The 19,729-nt window shown below is 38.8% G+C and overlaps 1 protein-coding gene across 4 annotated transcripts in view; it reads left to right on the top strand.

Annotated features, from left to right (window-relative positions):
* Positions 1 to 670: 670 nt before the first annotated feature.
* The window catches only part of EXOC2 (exocyst complex component 2), a 287,187-nt gene continuing 268,128 nt past the window's right edge, over positions 671 to 19,729 (top strand). For 3 of the 4 annotated variants that reach the window (XM_025890968.2, XM_025890967.2, XM_025890964.2), the window contains exon 1: positions 671 to 801. The gene's annotated coding sequence lies outside the window, so the exon portion shown is untranslated. The remainder of the gene's footprint in view (positions 802 to 19,729) is intronic. The other variant, XM_025890966.2, reaches the window with a different exon arrangement.

The raw sequence follows: 19,729 nt of genomic DNA, 5'->3' as shown, positions 1-19,729 counted from the left end.
CCATGCCTCCCATCCTCCATCTTCACGGATGATCTTAATGCATCTTTTGCTAATAAAGCAGAAGACACCACTTTCCCTCCATCTCCACCACTGTCTCTTCAGGGCAGGCCAGTCATTTCTTGTCTAGACTGTTGCATTCTCTCCCTAAGTGACATTGTTTTTCCTCTTACCATGCCACATTTTATCCTCAGCCCAGCGAGATCCTGAAAGGAAGTGACTGCCTTTAGTCACCTTTGTAATATCTAATGCCCTGCACAGCGCTTAGCCGAGGGAGGTGTTCCCTAAGTAAATCATCAACTCTTCAGTCTCCAGATTGTAGCCCGGCATTCTCCTACACAATTTCTAAGGTCCTGTGACTTTCGAGCGTCACCTGGCCTCCCAGGGCCTAGGTAGGAGCGACATCGACCTGACCCGGTGCAGAGTCCACCAGAAACGGACCAAGTGTCATCCTGCGTCCTCCTTGAGGTGATCCGACGGCACCGCACAGAGGCCGCAGGCGGCGCTCCCCTTGGGGTCGCATCCTCCTCGCCCACCGCCACCTTAGCCCCACCCCACAACCCTCCAGCCAGCTCCACCAGCCCCAGTTCCAGCCCTACAGGAAGCCGGCCCCGCCCCTCCCAGAGCGGCTTGGCCCATCTAGGACTCGGTGCTCGACTACCCGGAGGATCGACGCCCTCGGCGCTCTCAGCGGGCGGAAGTGAAGGCGCAGGCGGTTGGGGCCGCAGCTGCCCGGGATCTCTTCGCGAGAGTCGCTGGGAGCTTTGTCGTTGCGGGCCGTAGGGGGCGGCAGGCAGGCCTGAGGTATGTTTTGGAGCTTGGAGGCCCTGGCTGAGGGCCAGACTGGGGAGGCATGGACAGGCAGGACGGCGGGCGCCGGCGGCTGGCCTCGCTCCCGGAGAGGCGGGTGGAAGTGGTCCGTCAGCGCCGGTGTCCACCTCCTGCACCGCTCTCCAGTCCCTGGAGGAAGAAGGCGCGGCGCGGTTCCTGTCCCCACTTCCGCGCCCTCCCTGGGCACCTGCTAGAGGCCCAGAGTACCCCATCCCTGTGCTGGGCGTGGGCCTCCAGAGCACTGACCCTCGACGGGTTGGTTGTAGTCGGCCTCCCACGGCCCCTTGCGCCCTGCGTAGTTGTCACTGTGCCAGGTGTAAGAATTTATTCGCGAAGAGCGAATGTGAGTCATGTTTTGCTTAGGTTTGCATCAAATTAGAGTTATACTGAGCGTTGCCTACGTGCCTTTATTCACTCTTCTAAGCGTTTACATTTACTGACTGGTTCACTCGTTACAAGAGGTAGATGCTCTATATTATCACCATTTTACAGATGGGGAAACGGAAGCCCAGAGTGGTTATGTAACTAGCCTGTAGTTACTCAGTTTTTTAACTTCTCTGAGACCATGCACTGAAGCTCTACAGCCTGCCCTACCCAAACACGGTGTCATCTCTCATTTAAGCCTGGTGATGTTTAACTTGGTATCACAAGATTTTGTAAATAGACACTTCCTAAATTTCCAAGAAACTGATCTTGAAAAGCTTGTCTTTAAATGGAAATAAGCTATTCTTAATCGGTAAAGGTCAGTCATAATAATAAGTATGAGAAAGTTTCTTTTTTTAAGAATCTGAGTGAACTGACAAAACTTTTAAAAATACTTAAGAATCAGCCACACCTTAAAAAAAAAAAAAGAATCAGCCACACCTTAATAAAATCGTTTGGATGCACTATATTGAAAAGCTAGTTCTAACTAAGGTTATGTGGCTCAGTCTCCTAATACATAATAATATTTTATTTATAAAAGTCAGTATATTCTGGCCAGGCTTTGTGTAACTGACTGTACTAACAAAGAAACTGAAAGTCAAAAGTTTCCTGAGGATCATCTGTGTGTTAAAAGATGTTGACTCAAAGGGTGATAATAGAAAGAGGATGATGTGTGCTTACTACTCAAATGTTCTCTTCTGTTTATGTGGGAACTTAATTTAAGCAGAGAAGCAGAGGATTTCCCAGTGTAATTTGGAGTAACTCTTGGAAGTTTCAGAAATTTCTTTTTTTCATGTCAAACATTTAATTTTCTGACTGAATATAATTTTGAACTATCACCTTTTGAAAAGATGATTATTAACCTGCTTAGTTAAGTTTTCATTCATTCCTCTAATATTTGAGAGCCTGTTATGTATGAATCTTATGGGAAATGAAATTGGTACTCAAAAAGTTTTGCAAAGGCAGTCTTCTAATAAAGGACTTGGGATAATTTCTAGCATCAGGGAGTGGCAGCATTAGGCCATGGTATATTAGAAATGCTAGTTACTTAGTCTTTTAATTACTTTTTCACGCATTCTCCAATTTATTCATGTTTATGTAGCCAGGATCCTAGTACAGTACCTACCACATTGCAGGAGCATAAATGTTTATTGAAAAGATAAGTTTTAGACCAATGTTGAGTAGAGAGGATTTTGAAATTGACTAGTATGGGAAATAACATTGATCACTCTGCTAAGCAGTATGCTAGAATGTTTGATTGTTCTCAGTTGGTGAGGAATATGTTCATGGATCTCCTGGAGTGCCTGGTGAAATTGCATGGTGGCATGGTTCAGTGTATGTTTATGTTAATTTAAAATAATTATTCTTGATACACAAAAACTTAAAGTAATTGTAGAGAAATAGGACTCTTGAAGCTGTGGACACACCCATAGTCATCTTTGGCTCTCAGTTTGAAAATTTGGGAGTCAAAAGGTTTTTTGGCTTAGGAGTGAAAGCAATCACATACTGGTCTGTGAGCTACCACTCACCTGTTTCCTAGCATGGGCTTAGCCTCTTTGGTCTTCAGTTTCCTTTTTCTTGTAGTCAGGGAATATATAAAACTAGAGTATCTGTAAGAGCTCTTCCTGGTTTGAAATTTTCCAGCTTAGTGAATCCTATAACCAGTTAGCACTGTCCTATCCCTGTATTGTCTTAAGGACTATAGGTATTATTGGTATTTACATAATCTGTCAAAAGGCTAAGTTCTGGCTGGACAGAGGTTAGTCTTGGTCATTTTTGTATCTCCCAATTTTAGCATATGACTGACACATTAGAAATAAAATATTAGGCTAGATTCAGAAGGGGCATTTTTGCTCTCTCAATTAAAGAATAGCTAAGAACTAAACTATAATATTGAGTGTAAGTACAGCAGGAATTCAGAGAAGGGAAGGATTTGTTGGGGTTAGACAGAGGTCAGACCTTGATGGGGAGGATGTGGCCCTTCATAGGGAAGGCACAGGAATATCTGGGTGGTACACCAAAAACAAAGGCCCGTAGGCTGGTAAGTAAGTGCGTTTTGGATTATGGAGTGCCTTGAAGGTAAGGCAGAGGAGTTTGGAACTGATTTATCATGCATTTTTTCCCCCAGGTAAATTGTATTAGACTTGTTCAAAAGCTTCATGAACATTCTTTAACTTAATACTGTTGGTAGTATTTAAGACTGGGGTACATCCCAGTCTTAATTTCTGGTTTTGATTTTAATAATTCCTTCTACTTACTGTATCCTTCTTAAAATAAGTCTTGATGCCAGTAGTGGAAAGAAGAGTGGACACTGGGATTTGGGAAACCTGGAATTTAGTTAATTAGAGTGTAAGCTGCATAAGGTGGATCCAAGTGAGCACCTAGAGTGGTGCCTGGCACAAAGTTAGCATTCAGTAATCATTGTGCAACGATGAATGAATTCTCCCTTTGCTACTTGCTGGCTGTGCTGTTCTTGGCAAGGTTGGCTCATAGTTTCATCTGTAAGATTTGATGATTTTTAAAGACCTTTTCCACTTATAAAGTTATGTGATATTGGAGGGTAGATGATTTTAAATTTCACTGTATTATAATTTTACCGAAAGACAAAACAAGACTAAAAGCCAGGAGTATTTGGTTTTAGTTTAATTTTAATGAAAGCCCCATGTGATTGACATGATGTGTATCTGAATAAATGAGGGTCTCAGCAGGAATCAGAATTCATGCCAGATGGTTCAAATAAGGAGGTTTTAATAAAGAGACTACTTGCAGAGGTGTGGGCAGGGTTAGGGAACAAATAAGGGGTAGTGAGGCCCAAAGAGAAACTTGACAAGTAAAAGGAACAAAACGACAAACTACAGCCTGCTGAGAGCTGGAGCCACAGCAGAGAGGTATGGCTATTGCCAGAGATGTGCTTGGGAGTTGGGGGGCAGGACTGAAGTGCCCCCACCTGAAACTGGTCCGCTTCTGAAATCCAAAACTCAGATCTCTGATCTCCCACTCCTTGCTTAGTGTCTTATTCAATTACCTCCATTACACCTACTCTTTTACCTCATCTTTGGTCACTCTCATATCAGAATGGTCAATTGTATCATTATCCTTCTGTAGCATTTGGCGGCAAATTCTCAGCCCTTGACCATTTCAGCTCTTTACCTTCTCTAGTGCTTGAACTGAGCTGCTGAAACCAGCAGGGGAAAATCTAGCATCTAGATTTGTACTCCTGTAGATCCGTGATCACCATTCTCAACTGGTCATCAAAGAATTTTCTAGAGTTTTCCATGTCAGTTCATGCTTCTGTTCTCTGCAGAATCTATTTTAAGCATTTCCTATTCTCAAAGCTCTCATCCTTTCACATAATCTATACTCTTAGCAGATAATCTTGCCACCTAATTCACAACGAATAGAACTATCAGTGGAGAATCCCATGCTCTTTCTTCCAAAAAACCTTCCCTCTTTCTCCAGTTACAGTGAAAGAGATTGCATTTACCCTAAGACAGATCTCTGTACCCCATCCACTCTTGCCTTTGAGAGTACTTGCCAAAGGCTCATTCTTGTCAGCCTTTAAACATGCCTAGAGACAGACAACAATAAAGCAAAATAGAAAAATAACAGTACAAAAGTAGCATTCTCCTTTGATTTCACATTCCTCTGTTAAAGTTTCTCTTTCTTTCCCAGGCAGATTTCTTAAATAGTTATTTATACTCAATTTCTCACTTATCCCACTGCTTTCTGGTTTAGTACCCATCACTCTCCTGAAGGTCAGGGTAATCCCTGACCTTCTTGTCACAAAATCTTGTTACTATCATTTCCCCAGTATAGTGCTTGGGACATAGCAAGTCCTTAATAAATATTTGTTTTGACTGAACAATCTGAAGGTTACCTATTCCAAATTCTAATTTATCTCTTTAACGAGGAATCCAGCAGTGTCACCTTTTGAGGTGCTGGGTGACCAATCTCTGTATATATCCCAAACCTTCTTGATGGACTAAACAAAGATAGAAATAAATTTTATTTGATAATGACTTCGTCAGTATTGTCGACATGATCTTTCTGAAAAAACAAACAAACAAAAACACACCAGGACACTTTTTTTTTCTTTTCTGAAAAAAATTATGTTTTATAAAATATCAAGAACTAAAGTTTTGTTCACCCAATGTAGATCTAATAAAGAGGGAATGGTAAGGGACATGGGTACAGTTGGCAATAGACTGATGAATGAATGATGCTATGCTTTTACATGAACTACTGTTCCTTGTTCCATTAAGTAGTGTTTCTTCTTTGAATTTTTTGTTTTTGTTTGTGCTTTTGGAGGGTGGTAGAAGAGGGGGTGGATTTGCATTAGCCTATTTCATTTTCAGTGTGTCATCAATGTCTAGTGGCATGAGTTAGAGAACCAGCCACCTTTAGACCTAAGTAGTGAAGCTTTGGCTTGAATTGTAGTGAAGGTCATTGTCCTCTAGGAAGACTTAGCCTGCTAAGGCAGGAGATTTTATAGTTTCTGGGAAATAAAGGAGGAGACTTTTAATTAAGTCTTCCAATTAAGATGAAATCCAGTGCTCGTTTTAGGAGATTAGCTGGGAACTCAAGTATTTATGTAACAGGTCAGTTATGTGGGAGCTCTAGAGAGCCAAATCGTCAGGCTTTTCCCCTGTATACTATCTTGCTTCTAGTATTTTTCCTAGTCACTTCATGTACATCCCCTTCCCTTTAATCCCAAACATTATAGCAGGAGTGAAGGTATTTTTCGTGTGTGTGTGTGTGTGTGTGTGTGTGTGTGTGTGTATGTATATATGTGCCATTTATCTGTTGTATTTTTTAAATTGCTCTTTATTCCCAGATGAATTAAAGCATAAAAACTTATGTTTTCACTTAAAAACATAGTATATTTAAATTATATTTTGTTTGTAGGAGTGATGAAGGAAAGAAGTCTAAAGCGAGAGCTGGGAAAATAGGGATGCTTTATCTGTTCGTTCAGTCCTTCCTTTCTGCAGATGTTCCTTCTGAGACCAGTGATTCTTAGCACAATTTATACCCTATACATCCTTTCAGATTCATGCATGATTATATTTTTTTGACCATGGTTTTGAGATGCAGGAGAGAGATGATTAATTTAGAAAGCTAGATGGAAGAGTTCATGACCCTGTCTCTGAGACTTGTCCCACCCTGTGCCCTTAGATGGTAAAGTGTGTCGCTGTGCTGAGATAGCTTGACCTTGACCCTGCACAGGAAAAGTAGAGTCTGAGTTTACAGAAAACTGAAGGAAATAAATTACCGTTCTTTAAAACCCTTTTCCAATATCTCTAGGAGATCCCTCTGGGGTTAGCCCAGCCCAGCCCAAAGAAGCCAGTCTATTCTAGGATAGGTTGAACATGACTCAAGGAGGATGTGGTGAATTCTACATTTGCTTCTGTTGCTGGGTGGCCTGAGAGTCTAGTTGAGTGTAATTTTATTGTTGAAACTCTCTAGGCATCTCTGCAATGAGATTTTTCTGGGATCCTTTGGATCCATGATGGCTCTGGACAGGATAAGTCTATCTAGTGCTTCTCAAATGTTAATGTGCACAGAATTGGCTCAAATGTAGGTGGGGTTGGGTTGGGGTCTTGAGATTCTGTATTTCTGATTTGTTCCCTGGTGATGCTAACTTGAGTAGCATGGGGAGGGGTGGAGTTTGGGAGGTTGTTTTTTTTTTTTAATTGTTGCTATTATTTTTTTGTGGAAAATTTTCACTTTTTTGTGGACTGATCTAAGAAAATAGTGTTTTAACATCAGGCTTTCCTTGGCCTATTTGGTGAAGGTTCTCCAAGTCTTCAGTGAATCAGAATTTATGTTATTCCAACTCCTGGTCTTATCCCTTTAGCTGACCTGACAGGATAAGATTACTTGGTTTCTTCACATTTCTTGTTAGCTCTTAAAATCAGCAAAATTCGTCTTTAATAAGTAGTAAAAAAAAATCTTGTTAATCATTCTAAGGCTACTTTTGTGTTTCCATTTTTCTGTTTCTTTTTTCCTAATATCACTGCTACTAGTTATTTCTTAATGTATTTTTAGTCTGAAGCTTTGTAAAAAATAATTTTCCATCTTTTATTCTACCAGTAAGTATTTGGGAAAATTAAAGATTGCATCACAATGAAATATGGGAAAATTATAAAATTAAAATTTTCTGACCTCTGTTGCAAAAACACTGTAAATTCATTTCGTGTGCTTCATTAAAGGAAAAGAGGCAGACGGGTTAAAACTAATATAATATAAATCTAAAAGAAAATGCACTTATTTAAGTATATATTATAAATTATAAAAAAATGTGGCCTTTCCTCTTTATTTTAATGAAATGCTTTTATAATGGTAATTTTCTCTTTTGACCTGTGATGGATAGGAGGTTAATTGATGTTAAATGCCTGCTTTGTTAATCCTTCATCAGCTACTAAATTGATATGGGGGAGTATAGGTCAGGGATACACAAGGCCACGGCCAGCTTGTTTTCTCAGGGAGGTTTTTCCCTTTCTCCAAACCACATATCAAGCAGTCCAGCTGTATGTAAAGGAGATTTGCCACTCTCCCCTCCCCCTCTTTCCTTCTCTCTTTTCTCACCCCCCTCAACCCTCTCCCCCTCCTTTTCCCCTCTGTGCTGCAGAGTGACAGCTTGTAGATGTTGCGTGCGAGGAGTTCAGCTGGCGCTGTGTGGTCTGAGTGTGTGGTCTCCACTCAGTCGAGAGGCTGCTAACAGGGTGGATGAGAGAGAGCAAGACTGTTTACTTTAATTTATTTCGGATGCCGGAATTGTGCCCAGAGTTTCTCCTAAGCTTGATTCCATAGCTAGCAGCTTCAATCCCTCCCAGCTGTGGTGCAGTCTCAACTCTGCGCCTGTCCTCTCCCAACAGGCACTTTCCATAGCATCTGCCTATTTAATCCCCTGTGGCTCAGAAATGTTAATAGCACTGCTGAGTGCTGTGATTATATTGCTTTCACTATGTCAAGATATATGGCCTTGTAGAAGTTTTCTTTTGAGGTCGAGCTAGAGAAGTAAAGCAGAAATTTTAAGATAAGTGACAAAGTTAATGTACTTTTAGAAATTGGGAAAGCTATTATACAAAATTTGGGTCAAAGTAGTCCACTGTGCTCATGTAAAAGAATCTGGGAGTTCTGTGACAGCCTGTCATGTTTAACCATTTTAATAAAATTAACCAATTTAAGCTGACGGTTGATACCTTGACCCTTTTTGAAAATCTACATTGATTTTGGCATGCCTGTTTACTGTAGTTATTATATTTGTCAGCAGTGATACTGGTTTATTTCATAATAAAGATTTGACAGGTTGAGACAAGTGAAACTTTTTATACAATAGTGTAAATTTAGGACAATTTTTTTTCTAATTCTTTCATTGTAAATAAATTAGCAGTAGTGTCTTGATTTTATTCCTCTCTTCTGAACATTATTGTTGAGGTGGTCAAGTATTTTGTCATTTAGTAAACACTAGACTATTAATATCACTTGGGATTTTGCATTGTTTAGCTTCTTTATTTCCCCATCTTCCCCACAGCCCTGCTGGAATGGAGCTGGTATTACTGATGTATTGTCCAGGATCCAGGACTAGAAAGTCTAGGCCACTGATATTTTCCAGAGGGGTTAATATATGTAGCTTATTGTTCAACAACTTTCCTTGTTATTTTTAACCCTGAATTTCAGTAAATGAACTCAGTTTCCATCACTGGGAGGGTAAAGTCTTCCCTACTCCCTGACACCCTTTCAGTCCTGACCAAGGCCAAGGTCTTCCTTTAGTCTCCTTTGGTCTTAAATCAGAAGACTTTAGGAAATTAGGTAGTGTCAAATGCTTTTTTTTTCTTTTTAACGCTATCATCTTGTATTTCCTCTTGTGTCCATTTTTGGGGGGTTCTACCTATGTTTGCAGTGAAAATGATAATCTAATGCCCCCAAGAATTCTGAAGCAAAATTACTGTATTTACAAAGTTGTGCAGTCATCACTTCTATCTAATCCTGGAACATTTTCCTCCAAAAAGAAACCTTGAGCCCACTATCAATCCTTTTCCATTACCCCTCCTCTAGCTACCACTTATCTACTTTGTCTTTATGGGTTTACTTATTCTGAATTTTTATATAAATACAATCATATTATGTAACTTTTTATGTTGATTATGGCAAAATATGTGCATAGTGTCAGTCATTACCCTATGTCTTTTACCTAACGAGAAAATTCTATATATACAGAAAGAAAACATTGGTAAGTAATGGGTATAGTCAAGTAAACATTATAAATAGAATTGAACTTATGTTTCAGAAACTCAGAAATTTTTAACAGAAGCTGTGAAATGCTCTAGGCTTATATTTGATAGAAATGCCTTGTGTGTGTATTGTCTGTCAGTCACCCAGCCATTCTTTGTAGCAGTCAGTCATGCAGGGACCTATTCCCAACCTGTCTTGAATTGACCAGTGTCATTGCTAACTGGCTTTTGAAATTTGATCTAGAACTCTAAAAGGATAAATCCTGATTGAGCCAAATCCCTCTATTCCTGTCTTTGCTTTTATCGGGCTAAATCCTCCAGGAATGAACACTGAACAGGGAAGGGAGTAGGGTTTTGCTCTATGTAACTGAAGTGGCAATTGGCCTCAGCACCAGTTGATTCTCTTTCAAGGGCAGAGAAACAGTGTCTTTCGAGCTACAGTACTTTGGCAGCATTTTTAAAATAGCATTTTTAAATGCATCTTTGTTGAATATAAGTTCATCTTTTTTTTTTTTAAAGATTTTATTTATTTATTTGACAGAGCACAAGCAAAGGGAGCGGCGGGAGAGGGGGAGGGGAAAACAGGCCCCCCCCCCCCCCCCAGCAGGGAGCTCGATGCTGGCTTTGACCCCAGGACCCTGGGATCATGACCTGAGCCGAAGGCAGACGCTTGATCGACTGAGTCACCCAGGCTCCCCCAAGTTCATCTTTAAATCTAAGACAAAAATTACTCTTTGTTTGGATTGTTCATTATTTAGAATCGAAAAGTGGAATCTTTTTATATATTTTCAGTTCTGCCCTTCTTACTTATGTGTGGATTTTGACAATTGAAAAATCAGACTTAAGTCAGTTTTGGCCTGGTTTTTATAGAAATAAAAGATGGTTGAAAAATAAGTATTTTTTCGGGGCGCCCGGGTGGCTCAGTTTGTTAAGCGTCTGCCTTCGGCTCAGGTCATGATCCCAGGGTCCTGGGATTGAGCCTCACATCGGGCTCCCTGCTCCGCGGGAATCCTGCTTCTCCCTCTTCCATTCCCCCTGCTTGTGTTCCCTCTCTCGCTGTGTCTCTCTCTGTCAAATAAATAAATAACATCTTTAAAAAAAGTAAGTTTTTTTTTCTAATGCAAAGAATTACGAAAGGTCCAACTAATTTTGATTTAGACGTTAAAAATATTTTTCGGAAAAGGAGACATATTAAAGATTTCGCCCTACATATTAGAATTGCTGATTTTCAGGTAATTCTTTATGGAAGAGGTAATAGAATATCAAGCTTTTCACCTCTGGGGCCTTACAATTAGAGGCCATGTTTGAACTGGTGTCTATTCATTTCAGCCTCTCTCCATATTCATACAAGCAAATATACTTGTACAAAGGTAGGCTTTGTCTTTCTTTTTTTTTCTAATAGCATTGGTTAGATCAAGATTCTAACACATTAACTCTAACAGTTTTTTTAAGGGTGGGGGGCAGAGAAAGAGAGTCTTAAGCAGTCCACACTATGGGTGGACACAAGGCTTGATCCCATGATCCTGAGATCACGACCTGAGCTGAAATTAAGAGTCAGAAGCCTAACTGTCTGAGCCACCCAGGTGCCTCTCAACTGTAACAATTTTTGAGACAACATAGAAAAAATGATTTCAGGTGGGGTAAAAAGTCCATCGTAGAGATACAAACTAAAATATTTAGGATGTTACAATATGTTTGGGGTTTGCTTTAAAATACTGGCTCAAAAACAACATAAAAATGTGTTGGGAACATGGAGGTTCATTATGCTAATCTCTTATGTATGTTTAAAATTTTCATAATAATCGGTTAAAAAAATCACATGGAGAGTTAGATTAGCATAGAGCTAAGGCCTGGTTTTGAATCTCAACTTTACTACTTACCAGCTGTGACTTTGGACAAACTGTTTAATCTCTGATGATACTACCACTATTAATAAAACCATTTAGCGTTTTAGAATACTTCCAGAAACTTTTTCTGTATATTTTAAAATCATAATTTATATAAAAATTATATAATAATACATATTTATAAGTGTAACATATATTTAAAAATAATTACATATTTTTATTTGCAAAAGCTGAAAATGTTCATATAAATATCCAGCTGAGAGTGTGGATTTCCACTGGATACATTACATGAAACAAGAGCCTGTCACTTCTTGCCAGATTGGGGGGCCTTTTCTCAGCCTTGGATGTATTTTCAATGAAGCTGATACTTTTTGAGCAACAGCCAGCTGAGATAGTCGACCTGGTTTCCCTAAATTTTGACCTGTAGGTTGTCCTTGGCTTCCGGGGAAGGAGTGATGGTAGTGTTAGTCTGGCGTTGTGCTGGAGGATGGCAGCCACCAAATACGGGTCCAGACCATAGACCTCCAGGTTTTGGATCACAGTTGCCTTTCTAATAGAAGCTCTCTGTGCTAGAGTGATGTCCCTTGGGTCGATTTTCCCTTTCTTCACAATAAGCTCTTGTCCAGGAAAGGTCACTTGATAAGCAGGCTGAAATTTTTCCAAACATCTGGTCAGGAGACTGTCCCAAGGAAGGTTCATAATATATTATATACACATATGTACACAAAATGATTTTAAAATGTACAGAAAAAGTTCCTAGAAATAAGTATTCTAAGATGCTAAATGGTTCCCTAAATACATACAGATTTATATATTTACATATATACATGTATATGTCTCTTTTTAAAAACTGATTTGTTATAAGTATTCTCTTGCTCTGACATGCTTTTCATATTTCACTTGCTGCATAATATTTCCTTGGATGGACCGTCACATTTTAGTTACATCATTTTCTAGTTGTTTGGGATGTTTCTGTATTTTTTCCCTTTGTGGAAATAAATCATTGTAATTATGGAAGTCTTCATGCCTAATAATCCCCATGGTTTGGATTATTTTATTCATTGGTCACATTTCAAGAATATGTTTTAAGTTTCAACGAAATATTAGCAAACCACATTCAACAGTACATTAAAAGGATCATTAACCATGATCAAGTGGGATTTATTCCAGGATGTAAGGATAGCTCAGTATTCCCAAATCAATCAGCATGTTACCCCACATTAACAAAATGAAGGATAAAAAAACATGTATTTATCTAAATCAAATGCAGAAAAAATATTTGACAAAATCCAACATCTGTTCATGATAAAAACTCTCAACAAAGTTGGATTAGAGGGAATATACTTCAATATAATAAAGCCCTTATATGACAGTTCCATAGCTCACATTATACTCAATGGTGAAAAATTGAGAGCTTTTCCCCTAAGATCAGGAATGAGACAAGGATATCCACCTCACCACTTTTATTCAACACAGTACTGGAAGTCTTAGCTACAGCAGTCAGACAAGAAAAAGAAATAAAAGGCATTCAGATTGGTAAGGAAGAAGTTAATCCATCACTGTTCGCAGATGACATGATACTATAAAAAAAAATCCCTGAAGATGCCACCAAAAAACTGTTAGAATTAATAAATGAATTCAGTAAAGTTACAGGATACAAAATTAATATACAGAAATCTGTTGTTTCTATACACTAATAAGAAAGTAGCCAAAAGAGATATTAAGAAAACAATTCCATTTACAATTGTACCAAAAAGAATAAAATATCTAGGAATAAACTTAACAAAGGAAGTGAGAGACTTTACTCTCAACACTAGAAAATATTGATGAAAGAAATTGAAGACTGCACAGACATACTTAAAGACATACCATGCTCACAGATTGGAAGACTTAATGTTGTAAAAATGTCCATACTACCTAAAACAACCTACAGATTCAATGCAAGCCTATCAAAATACCAACAGCATTTTTCACAGAACTGGAAAAAGTAACAGTAAAATTTATATGGAACTACAAAAGACCCCAAATAGTCAAAGCAATCTTGAGAAAGAAGCTGGAGGTATCACAACCCCAGTTTTCAAGACATTCTATAAAACTATAATAATCAAAACAGTACGGTATTGGCACAAAAATAAACACATAAATTAATGAAACAGAATTGAGAGCCCAGAAATAAACCCACATTTATATGGTCAATTAATCTATGACCAAGGAGGCAAGAATATACAACGGGGAAAAGAGTCTCTTCAATAAATGGTGCTGGGAAAACTGGACAGCTACATGCAAAAGAAAGAATGCTTTCTTACACCATATACAAGGATAAACTCAAAATGGATTAAAGACCTAAATGTGAGACCTAAAGCCATAAAACTCCTAGAAGAAAACATAGGCAGTAATCTCTTTGACATTGGCCTTAGGAACATTTTTCTAGATGTGTCTCCTCAGGCAAGGGAAACAAAGGCAAAAATAAACTACTGGTACTACATCAAATATAAAGCTTGTGCACAGTAAAGGAAACCTTAAACATAATGAAAAGGCAACTTCGTGGGAGAAGATATTTGCAAATGATAAGGTGTTAATATCCAAAATATATAAAGAACTTCTATAACTCAACACCAAAAACCCAATTAATGCAATTAAAAAATGGGCAGAGGACGTGAACAGACATTTTTCCAAAGAAGACATACTTATGGCCAACAGACTCATGAAAAGATGTTCAACATCACTAATTGTCAGGTGAATACAAATCAAAACCACAGAGATAGCACCTTTTACCTGTGAGAATGACTAAAATAAAAAAGTTAAGAAATAAGTGTTGCTGAGGATGTGGAGAAAAAGAAACTCTTGTGCACTGTTTGTAGGATTGTAAGTTGGTATAGCAATTGCAGAAAACAGTATGGAGGTTCTTCAAAACATAGAAATACAGAAAGAAAAAAGTAGAAATCCATATGATCCAGGAATTCCACTGCTGGGTATTTACCCAAAGAAAATGAAAACACTAATTTGAGAAGATATTTGCACTGCTGTGTTTATTGCATGATTATTTACAATAGCTAAGATATGTGAACAACCTAAATGTTCACCATTGGATGAATGGATAAAGAAGTAGTATATTTATTCAATGGAATATTATTCAGCCATAAGAAGGATGAGATCTTGCCATTTGTGACAACATGGATGGGCCTAGAGGTATTATGCTAAGTGAAATAAGTCAGAGAAAAAAATAGAATATGATTCCACTTATGTATGGAATCTAAAAAACAAAACAAATGAACAAACAAAAAGCAGAAACAGACGCATAAATACAGAGAACAAACTGATGGGTGCCAGAGGGGAGGGGGAAGGGAAGGATGGGTAAACCTGGTGAAGGGGAGTGAAAAGTACAGAATTCTAGTTGTAGAATGAATAAGTCACAGCATGAATGGTACAGTATAGGGAATATAGTCAATGGTATTGTAATAGTGTTGTATGGCAAAAGATGGTAGCTACACCTGTGGTGATCATAGCATAAAGTGTAGAGTTGGTGAATTAATATGTTGGGGAAAAAAAGAATATGGGGTGCCTAGGTGGCTCAGTTGTTAAGCGTCTGCCTTCAGCTCAGGTCATGTCCCAGGGTTCTGGGATCCAGCCCCACATCAGGTTCCCTGCTCAGCGGGAAGCCTGCTTCTCCCTCTCCCACTCCCCCCCGCTTGTATTCCCTCTCTCCCTGTGTCTCTCTCTGTCAAATAAAATCTAAAAAAAAAAAAAGTTACAAGTCAAAAGAAGCATTTGTAAGACTTTGACACATTTTACCAAATTGTTTTCCAATGGTTTATATTGGAATGTTTGTATTTTTGTTGGAATGGTTTGTATTGCTGCCGGCAGTGCGTAGGAGCACTACACAGATTCAGTGGACAATCATGACTTAAATATTTTTCATTAATAGTCCAACAGTGGAATCTCTTGTAATTTGCATTTCTGTGAGGTTGAATTTTTTTCCATGTATTTGTTTATTGGTTGCATTTCCTCCATTGTGAATTTTCTTTCTTATGCCTTTCTCTATTTTTTTGAGTCTTAATATTTTCTTGATTTTGTGAGATGTGTTTATAATAAAGCTATTCATGTTTTATTTTGAATATTTTCTCTAATTTACTGTTTGGCTTTTAAATTTGGTTGTCTCATTTATTAACCTATAGAAGGTGTACATTTCTATGTGGTGTGTTCACTGTTGGGATTCTTCCATCAGCTCCAAACTTAGTCTTCCTATGCCCAGAGCTGTAATATACATTTACTTTTATGTTATTTTAGGTTTATTGGCTTAATCAAAATTATATTCAACTCTCTAAATAACCAAAATTCTTTAACTCCAGAGATGTTTGAAATAATGTGAGCAAGAAAATTATGCTTTGGACTATATTTATGGGGATTGGAATTAATATGTTAAAAATAAAGAGGCCAGAAAATATAGTAATTGTTTAGAATATTAAGCTTGGTATTTGGCTATCCTGAGTATATATCATAAACAGTATTTGGAAATTTTTCATCAGATTGTGAGGTACAGGGCTGTGGCTTTAAAGAAATAGTTTACCCATTTGCTGTGGAGTTGATACACCCTGGTTCTTGAGACTTAATCTTTGTTGACAGTTGCATTATTGTATTCAGCCCTCTCCTTCCTGCGTCTTGTGTCTTTCTTACCCAAATTATGTGGCAAGACTCTATAATAACTCTTTTCTCTGTTAATAACATCTTCAGTCTTAGATTAAAGTCATCCTCTTGTAAAGTTTCACATCACATGGCAACACATTGACTTACCCAGCCTCCAAATTCAGTTAAAGTTGGTTTTTTACCTATGCAGAGGAGCAATACTGTGTTACTTTTATATTGGGCTTTAATGTTTGCAGAGATTTTTGACATACTTGGTTTCGTTTAATCCTCTCAGTGTACCTGTGAAGTTAGCTATTATTCCCGTTTTATAGATGAGAAAACTAAGAGTTTAAAGGGACCTGAATAAATATAGTTAGGATTTGAATATATATCTTTTGACTCCTAGTTAGGTGGCTTTTCTACTGATTTTGTATCTTTCCCAGATGAACAAATTGGTTTGTCTGGTTAAAGTGTGGTCTAATGACACCAGTGTTGTTTACCCTGTATAAGTCAATTTGCTTTGTATTGATGAAAACTTTTGGTATCCTTAATGCCAGTCAGCATCTCTTGGTGCATATCTACACTGCAGAACTGGGCTGAGAGGTCAGCTTGTTAGCACTTGTGAAAAGTATTCTTTTTGGTGCCTTTTTCTTTTTTTTTTTAGTAGGCTCCATGCTGGGAGCTTGAACTCACGACCCTGAGATTAAGACCTGAGCTGATAGCAAGAGTCAGACACTTATCAGACTGCACCACCCAGGCACCCTGGTGCCATTTTCATATATGAAGGATGTCAGTGTGTGTGTGTGTGTGTGTGTGTGAGATACAGACACAGTCGCTAGAGCCAATTGCCTAGGTGTGAATCCTGCTCTTTCAGTTATTAGTTGCTGGATTTTAGACAAAGTATTAATGGGGTATCCTCACAGGGGAGTTGTAAGGATTAAAAGCTATTACATGGAAAGAACAGAATCGTTCAATAGATGTAACTGTTGTTACTATTATTAATTGATGTTTGCTTCTTATCTAAGACATGTTGTGTTATCTGTTAATTAATGGCTAGCTACATCCTTTACTGATGTTATTTGTGTTGTTTCTTATATTGTAAAAATACCTTAAAGGCAAAAGCCATATTTGTTCCTAAATGTACACCTTAAATGCTAACCGTCTATTACACGTGAAAACTTCAACCCACTAATTAAGTAGTTAAGATCCCCATAAAGCGTAATGTGGGAAATTGCAGAACCTTTCCTCCTCAGGGTCACCAGGAGAACCTGTCCTCTCCAAAGAGTCAGTTTGGAAGCAGTGGGTGTTAATGGCACCCATCTCTGTTAGAATGAATAAAGCATCTTTTCATGTACTCTGCAAGAGTCAGAGGTCAGTAATGTTGGATTCTCCTGTCACTAATCTGTCTTGGATAAATGACATGAAAGCATTACTATGGCCAGATTCCCTTTAGCGCTTAGAGTTAAGGAATTTCTAAATATTCTTTGCTTCCTTTCCTCCTTCCTGCTAGCCTGAGACTTTTGGGTGAAAGGGAGGATTGGCATTTACTCATAGTGGCCCAGAAAAGATTGAAAATGTAGATTTTATTGTTACTGAGGTATGGTGAGGCCAACGTGAGAAAAGGTAGCTTTTGAAAAGACAGGGTTGCCTGAGTAGCTCAGTTGGTGAAGCATCCTACTCTTGACTTAGCTCAGGTCTTGATCCTTGGGGGTCATGAGTTTGAGCCCCACATTGGGCTCCACACTGGGAGCCTACATTAAAAGAAAGGGAAAAAAAGACAGTTTGTTATTCACAGTCCCTAAGAGGAGGGGGCAGGGTAAGGGAAGCTAGGGTTGGGGAAAGTACTAGGGTTGGTCAGAAGGCAGAACATGTAAGAATGGGCCAGAGCCTTTATTATGGTTTTCTCTGGAAGGAACAGGCAAGGCACGGTAGGCAAGCTGAGCAAGTTTAGGATTGGATTGATTTTGGGAGGCTCTGCTTTATGCAGTGGTCCTTAGTTGTCTGGTGTCTGGCCTTGGGGTGTTTAGGACAGGGGTGTGTTGTCCTGGACTGCAGGAGCTTGATGAAGGGTGGGTATGGACTCTGGATCGGTTGGCTTGTGTAGCAGGGGTATGCTCCTGGCAAGTTGTTGGCTATCTCTAGGAATTAGTTAACCCTCAGAGGGGCAGTTCCTTTCCTGGTCTGCAACACCCCAAAATACCGAAGCATTATAAAATACAGAAAGTAAAAAAAAAAAAAAAAAACATGATTAATACATGGACTAGGACTTTGTATCACAGCTTCAGGATTTAGTAGCAGAGGAGAGCAGAGATCAGTAGAGCAGTGGTCCTTATCACTGATGAGAAGAGGCATAAATTTGACCTAGAAAAGAGTATTAGAGAAAGCATTTGATATCTAACCCCCTTCTCTTCCCAGTCATTTTTGAAGTTATTATTGTGTTTTGGAGACACTCTTTCTTCTGTTTACCACAGTCCAAATTCATTTTCACTGTTAAGCTTTGAGAAGTGTTCACAGTCCACATTTTGTACAAGATAATTTTTTTACAGGGTATGTGAACTCTTAAGAGGAAAATGGCCCATAGGCTAGCTAACTGAAAGAATAAATAAATAAATCACTTTTAAGGCTAAACAAATTCCTTATATATATTTTTTTTTTCTTTTTTTACCAAATTATATGAAGAAAGGAAGTAATCATGTTAGCAGTCTTTGTCGTTCAGTTAGGATCACCTGTTCTGTAATTATTGTGGCAATAAAAAACTCATTTTGATCTTAGAATTACTGATTTAGGTATAATGACTCAAATTTGGCTGATTGCATGTGAATTATGACCAATTTGGCATTTTTGCATAATTTCTAGTTTGGAGTTTGATAGTTCTGTTAGTCTTTGAACCTAGCATAGCAATATAAAATTTGATTAGAAACAAATGACAGTTTGGGGTGTCTGGCTGGCTCATTTGAAAGAGCATGTGACTTTTGATCTTGGGGTCTTGAGTTAGCCCCACGTTGGGTGTGGAGATTACTAAAAAAACAAAAACCAAAAAACGATAGTTCTGTTTCCTATTTTTGGGTCAAGGAGGTAGCAGATAACCACTCATGAGCTTTTGTATATATACTTTTTGGTCATTATTTGACATCAGCACTTGTCTGGAATCTAGAGGGCTACCACAGATATCCAAGTGAAAACCTGTCACAATTAAGTCTTCCCTCTGAGTTGGTTTGTTAGTATTTTAGTAGATAGGGATCCAGAAGGGGAGAGTCAGAATAAATAGGGATTAGAGCCTGAGGATGTGGGGTGATCAGTAGTCAGGGTTTCTTCCTGTGGCTCAGGTAAGTGTAAATAAGACATAATGTTAAGGAAGATCATGGTGGTGAGCCTGGGAGTTTGAGGGGCAGGAGGAGTGGGAATCTTGTCAGGGTATGCTGAGATCCAGCCCTCTTGCTCTTCCAAGGTGATGCAGAGGCTCTGGAAGAGGGGTCTTATCCTGAGCACCCAGATCTCTGGCCTCCAGTCTAATCCCTGGAGCAGTGATTCTCAACTGGGGGTGACCCTCTCCCCTTCCCTGGGGACATTTGGCATTGTCTGGAGATATATTTTAATCATTGCAATTGGGGTTGTGCTGTTGTTATGTAGTGCAAAGAGCCCAGATATGCTGTTAAGCATCCTGCTCTGTACAGGACCTCCATCATTACAAAGAATGACCCTGTCCAAACCATGACTAGTGCCACAGTTAAGAAATCCTGCCTGGAGGATCACAAGAAACTCTGGGTTGTTCCT

The sequence above is a fragment of the Callorhinus ursinus genome, unplaced genomic scaffold (genome assembly GCF_003265705.2).
Source record: "Callorhinus ursinus isolate GAN/ISIS: 27379988/994484 unplaced genomic scaffold, GSC_fseal_2.0 scaffold26, whole genome shotgun sequence".
NCBI classification, from domain to species: Eukaryota; Metazoa; Chordata; class Mammalia; order Carnivora; family Otariidae; genus Callorhinus; species Callorhinus ursinus.
Note: the sequence above shows the minus strand (reverse complement) of the source record. Positions and strands in the feature narration are given on the sequence as shown.